Source organism: Oratosquilla oratoria, chromosome 20, assembly GCF_046742065.1.
Source record: "Oratosquilla oratoria isolate Oo_2021 chromosome 20, ASM4674206v1, whole genome shotgun sequence".
In the NCBI taxonomy this organism is placed as follows: Eukaryota; Metazoa; Arthropoda; class Malacostraca; order Stomatopoda; family Squillidae; genus Oratosquilla; species Oratosquilla oratoria.
The window spans coordinates 28,546,285-28,553,587 of record NC_134796.1 but is presented as its reverse complement, the minus strand read 5'-3'; the positions used below and the strand labels follow the sequence as shown (position 1 = coordinate 28,553,587).

General features: G+C 37.7%; 1 protein-coding gene across 1 annotated transcript in view; it reads left to right on the top strand.

The window, feature by feature from the left end:
* The window catches only part of LOC143036153 (uncharacterized), a 46,291-nt gene extending 45,824 nt beyond the window's left edge, over positions 1 to 467 (top strand). The window contains exon 5 of the mRNA XM_076203401.1: positions 1 to 467. This exon is cut by the window's left edge and continues 734 nt beyond it. The gene's annotated coding sequence lies outside the window, so the exon portion shown is untranslated.
* The last annotated feature ends 6,836 nt before the right edge of the window (positions 468 to 7,303 follow it).

The following is a 7,303-nucleotide window of genomic DNA, read 5'->3' as shown; positions in this document are numbered from 1 at the left end:
TTATGTTTCTCTTTCTCTACTGGTGTGTGTGCGTGTTTATGTATGTATGTGTGTGTGCGTGTATATGTATGTATATATATATATATGTGTGTGTGTGTGTGTGTGTGTGTGTGTGTGTGTGTGTGTGTGTGTGTGTGTGTGTGTGTGTGTGTGTGTGTGTGTGTGCATGTGTGTATGTGTGTGTGCACGTAGGTGTTGCTGCACAAAGCATATACTCTATTCCCTGTCTTCCTGCGTCCAGACACCGCATGCAAAAAAAAGTCATCACATTCTCATTCCTTAACAGTTTCAGTGTTTCCTTGCGGCCAAGGTGGCCTCACCCCGACGTGATGGATGTGGCACTCGGAAGGGAAGAGTGCCAGGCATCGAACCCTCATGCATTTCAAGTGCATATACCTCCGTACTTATATGTGCTTGTGCGTGCATGCGACCGTGTACGTAAGCATGTAGGTATGCTTGCAGGTAAATAGCACTTTATATTTTTGTAAAAACAATTGTATATATATATATATATATATATATATATATATATACATATATACATATATATATATATATATATATATATATGTATATATATATATATATATATATATATTTATCATATGTATGTATATATATATTTATGTTTATATATATATATATATATGTGTGTGTGTGTGTGTGTGTGTGTGTGTGTGTGTGTGTGTGTGTGTGTGTGTGTGTGTGTGTGTGTGTGTGTGTGTTCACCTTGGTCTTTGAATCACGTGTTGGACTCGTGATCGACAGCTATTTCCCTCCCGGAAGAGAGCTCAGAGCTCGTATGACCGATCTATGGGTAATGCTATGACCTTTCACACACACACACACCCAACTCCCCGCCCACAAGAGTCAGAGTAACGACCCGAAGCACAGCGATACCGAAATAATTTCGGCCCTGGGCAGGATACGAACTGGCTACTGGGAGCACCATCGTACTTCCCATTTCAGCGCTCTACCAACTGTGCCACCAAGTCGCGCGCGCGCGCGCGCGCGTGTGTGTGTGTGTGTGTGCGTGTGTGCGTGTGTGTGTGTGTGTGTGTGTGTGTATGTAATGTATGTATATATATATATATATATGTATATATATATATATATATATATATATATATATATATATATATATATATTTATATATATATATATATATATGGAGACAAGCCTTTTCAGTACTTCATTGCTTCGTTCACTCAGAAACTTCTTCAAAAGACTTTCTTGTATGATTGAAATGTTGAAGCATTCAAGAGTCTTTGCTCTCCCCCGTCTTCATGTTGTCCATCATCCAAATAAAACACACACACACACACACACACACACACACACACACACACACACACACACACACATACACACACACACACACATACACACACACACACATACACACACGCACACGCACGCACACACACACACGCATGCACACACACACACGCACACACACACACACACACGCACGCGTACACACACAAACCTCGACGGTGCAGTGGCACCGCTCTCAACAAAAAAATTAGCATCGCGCAGCACTGCAATCTAACGGCATCCAAATCTGGTACGTAAAGACTTGTGGGTGTGGGCGTATGTAAGGTCACTGCATAGATCAGGCCATGTTATGATCTCTGAGCTCGCATCCCGGAGGGTAATAGATGTTGACCACGAGTCCAACGCGTGATCCATGACCGTGGTGACCAACACATTCACGTACATACAGTAGACACCAGCACCTGCTCCAGTAACGCCCACCCACCCCATGACCTCAATACATAAGACCCATCCCATATGCATACTCACACATTCGTACGTCTTTCCAGGGCAACAGCTGCTCTCAATGGTCATTGTTATCCGTGGTTGGTTTTCTTGTTCTTCATGAAGAGAGACTCCCTTTTATTTGGATTTTTTAAACAAAACAAATCAATCTTGATGTTGGGTGCAGTGAGCACCCAGTCACGGATCATCCTTCTTTGCTGTGTTCACTACGGGGCATCTTGTAGTAGATGTTGATCATTTCTCTGTTGTATTCATTGGGCTGCGGTTCTTTCGAAGAATCTGTTCATAGCGCCAAAGATTAAGCCACCCGTAATCAGAAAACTAATCCTTCCCTTGAAAAATATTAAAATGCCCAAAAGCCCCCCCCCACACACACACACACACTTAACTCCCGTGCGTTTGATAACGTACAATGTTTAATAGCGTACTTCCACGATCCTCCTAGGGACAAGCCTCTTCCAGTCATGTATATATTTACTTCATTATTTACTCTCAGTTCTGGTGTCTTGAGACCCGGATGAGTAATGAAAGCATACCAAGGATAGATTGTTGGTCTTGTGTTGATCAAGTGGCAGCCCCTTCAGGTTTCGTAGTGTGCTAATATGAAAAATGTGATGGTATAAAGAACTAAGCCGGTAAAAGGGAAAACAAATAGACATTGAAAGGGAGTCGGATGGGTGAAGGGTGTGTGCATGCCTTACCTGGCTACTTTTCTTATAAGGGGATAAAGGGCTTTTGGTACATGTATGTATGTATCATGTATGTATGTGTGTATGTATGTATATATGTATGTATCATGTATGTATGTGTGTATGTATATATCTATGTATATATCTATGTATGTATGTATATATGTATCATGTATGTATGTATGTATGTATGTGTGTATGTATGGGTGTATATTGGTATATATCAGATCTGTGTTTCCACTCCTTGGCAAATCTTCTCTTAAAAGGCTTCAGCACTAAAGTCTGTGCGGTCCAAGGACTCCGTTCAGGGTGTGGTATACGCCGTGAGCCATTCTGCCCCCCTCCCCCCCCCAAAAAAAAATAATACATTCCTCTCTCTTATTTCCCATCGATGTGCTATTTGAAATTGTGCTTTTTTATGTTCCGTGCAGTGGCGATTCTAGTGGGGCCCCCCCCCCACCAGTTTTTCAGCTGGCACCCAGGTTGGCCCCCCCAGTTTTTTTGCATATCTTTTTTTTAAATTACACACACATACACACACACACACACACACACACACACACACACACGCACACACGCACGCACACACACACACACACACACACACACACACACACACACACACACACACACACACACACACACACACACCTATATATAGATATATATATATATATATATATATATATATATATATATATATATATATATATATACAGTTTTTCAGCTGGCCCTCCCACTTTTATAGTCCTAGAATCGCCACTGGTTCCGTGTATAGTAAAGGAAACTGTGTAGTGCAATGAGTATTTTTTTAGTATTGTAACAACGATTTAAATAAATAAGACACGTGGCAACAGCACTCTTTCCCCACGTTGCCACGCCGAGGAGGTGGCACAGGTGAGACAGGTGGGGGAGTATAGGTAATCGTTCTTGTAATCCAAAAATGTGATATTCATTGCAATATACAACTTCCTTTACTAAATGCAGATTGTAAAATAAAATAGCACACAGATGGGAAATAAGAGAGGCATCTATTAAGGTTGATTTGGCAGCATAGCTCGTAGTAAATCACGACGCATGCCAAACCCTAAACGGTCACCTTGGAGTGCACCGACCATAGTAGCATTCACAGTCTCTTGGTTCAGACTATTCCACATTTCAGCGACCCTAACTGAGAGGAAGTGCTTACTTAGGTCTATCTGAAGCTGTACTCATAAGTTTAGGTTGTGGCCTCTAGTAACCGTCATGAGTCGTCGGAACATTGTCTTGCCGCAAAAAGTACGTTTTCTTCTGTAGTTTACTTCATCTTATGTTCTTTCACATCATTGAAGATTAGATAACATCTGCTTGTTGGCGTCGGAATTGGAGTGTAGGAGGTCGATGGTAAAGATTTCCTCAGGGTATGAAAGGTGTGATAAACCACTGACCCATCTTTGTGGCTCATCACCAAACTTGTTCGAGTGCATTTTTGTCCTTCAGCCTTGAAAAACATACTATGAAAGTATATTCTAGGTGTGGCTGAATTCAAAATTTATACAAATGGAGAAAACTTGTTTTATCATTGGACGAGCATGTATGTTTTAAGAGTCCCAGTGCTTCTTTGGAATTGTTGACTTGTGTATGTGTATGTTTAGAAAACTCCAGCTGTCTGTCCACTATAACACCCAGGTCCTTCTCTTCATTGCTATTAACAACTCTCTGGGCCTGTCCGTAGACCAAGTGCTGACCCCTCAGGGCTGCACCTCCTTGAGGAGGTGGAGAATGTTGTGTCCATTTGGCATCGGCATAGGGTCTTGGATATATGCTGTCCTTCTTGATGCACGGTGCAGCTGCTTGTAAGCTGGACACTGCAACCACCACACAGAAGATACAGAATACCTCACACTGTAATGACCCATATTAACAATCTCTACAATTCAATATATCTTCCCTAAGTGAATTTGGTCCTACCTGGAAGGCCGTAGGTCTTCTGCAAGAGAAACCAGGGCAATACATTGATTGTAGTTGACAATGTATGAAGTATGCCACTCGCAGGCATCATGGTATATAGACGCTGAGGGTTGCCTGGTTCCAGGTGCATAACCATTCTTTGGGTGAAAGAGCATCTTCATTTTATGTATCTAAATCTAAAATATCTCAATATCACCCTAAATTTTTTTATAGCTATCATGTTCTCATAATACTCAATATATTTTAGTGTCATCGGCAAACATCAAAGTGGTCTTGTACATGTAAGACAAGCATAGTGAAAGGGAATAGTCTCAGGACTGAGCTCTGGGGGACACCACTGCCAACCTCAGTTCAATTTGAAAACACTCCATCAAATGATACCCGTTATCTTCTTACTGTAAAAAAAATATCTTCATCCAGAAGAGTGTGCCGCCTCCTATACAAAACGTACTCAGTTGGCCCAGCAAGCGTTCATGCAGGACTGTGATGAATGCTTTGGCATAGTCCAAGAATATTTTACCAATAGGTAAGAGTATGCATGGGATAGTTACTCTATTCATATGTTTATAGCCGCAAGCAGATTAGTAACCGTTGATTTGTCTGTGGTGAAGCGATGCTATTGTGTACACAGATCATTTGCTGTGAAATGGTTCAGTAATCCTTTGGAAGAATGCGATTGAAGACCTTATGCACAACGGACATCAAGGACACCAGTCTGTATGTGGCTGGGTTGGACTTGCCACTTTTCTTTGATATGGACATCACAGTAGCAACGCTCCCGCTGTTTTTGTATCGCTCCATTCTCGAGACTGGCTACAAAAAAGACAAACAGGATATAAGTCCCACAGACAAGAATCACGCTGACATGACTATGCTCAGGACACCATCCGTCATTAACACAATACCGACAAATTCAAACTGCCCAGGTGCAACCACCACGCAAACATAGAACACCTCATACTACAATGCCCCACACTAACAATACCCAGACACCGACATAATATCTCTTCTATAAGTGACTTATAGTCCCAACCAGAGGTGTTGACGGGTTCTTGGAGGTGGCGGATCTTCTGCAAGAGAAACCAGGGGCAACGGAATGATTGATTGATTGATCTGGTCAGGTCCAGGTGATTTATCAACTCGCAAGTGACTGTACTGTAGTTTGTTCTTCACTCTCCGATGTAAGCATGTGTTTTAATTCAGTTCCTTGTTCTTCATTCAAAAGGTAGGAAAATTTGTACTCTTTTTTGGTGAAATATCCTCGAGTCCTTTCAACTCACCGCCTCTGCTTCTCCCTTGTAACCACTCACAGATCAAAGATGCCAGGTTTTGATTTGCAACTTTTGACATGATTCCAGAATGCTTTCTTGTTCATGCGATTTTCTTTGGCAACTTTATTTTCCAGCCCCTTGTGAACGTTTCTTGTAGCTGTTGTTGCCGCATAACTCCAATATAAGTCTGGTAATCCTGTCTCTCTTTTGTATTTAGGTAGCGTATCTATTTATGGGGCCATGCGGTGGCCCAGTGCATATCATCTTGAAGTCATGAGCAGGTGGTCAATTCCCAGGACCTCCTGCGGGATTGTTCCATTGGTTTCCGACAGCCTTGCCCAGTTGGGGAGGCGACTTAATATCACTCTTGAAAAAAAAAAGCTTGCCGAGGCTGACAAGGCTTTGCACTACTTACTTACTTTGCACTACTTACTGCGTGAGTGTGGAATGATGGGATATATGTTTGATAATGTCATCCTTCCTAGCTGAACCCTTCACGCCTTTTCATCGTCCCAGCTCCAGCTGAAGGTGTAAGAGACTTCGGATTCTGGAGATCGTTGATGCACAAGTGATTCTTTCAATATTAGGCAATGACTAGAAAACGGAACTTATTTTAAGTTATCAGAAAACATTTAATTCAAAAGGAATGATTACTGACATAATGATTACTATTATTCATTTGCTGGTATCATTATTATTATTATTATTATTATTATTATTATTATTATTATTATTATTATTATTATTATTATTATTATTATTGTTATTATTATTATTATTATTATTATTATTATTATTATTATTATTATTATTATTATTATTATTATTATTATTTCATTATTATTATTATTACTATTATTACTATTATCATTATCATTACCATTATCATTACCATTATTATTGTTATTATTATTATCAGTATCATTATATTATTATTATTGTTGTTATTATTATTATTATTATTATTATTATTATTGTTTTTATTATTATTATTATTATTATAATTATTATTATTATTATCATTATTATCATTGTTGTTGTTATTACAATTATTATTAATATTATTATCATTGTTGTTGCTATTATTATTATTGTTATTATTATTATTGTTATTATTATTATTATTATTTTTATTATTATTATTATTATTATTATTATTATTATTATTGTTTATTATTATTATTATTATTATTATTATTATCATTATTATCATTATTATCATTATTATTATTATTATTATTATTATTATTATTATTATTATCATTTTTATCATTATTATTATTATCTTTATCATTATTATTATCTTTATCAGTATTATCTTTATCATTATTATTATTATTATCTTTATCATTATTATTATTATTATCTTTATCATTATTATTATTACTATCTTTATCATCATTATTATCATTATTTTTATCATTATCATCATTATCTTTATCATCATTATTATCATTATCTTTATCATTATTATCATTATCTTTATCATCATTATTATCATTATCTTTATCATCATTATTATCATTATCTTTATCATCATTATTATCATTATCTTTATCATCATTATTATCATTATCTTTATCATCATTATCATTATATTTATCATTATTA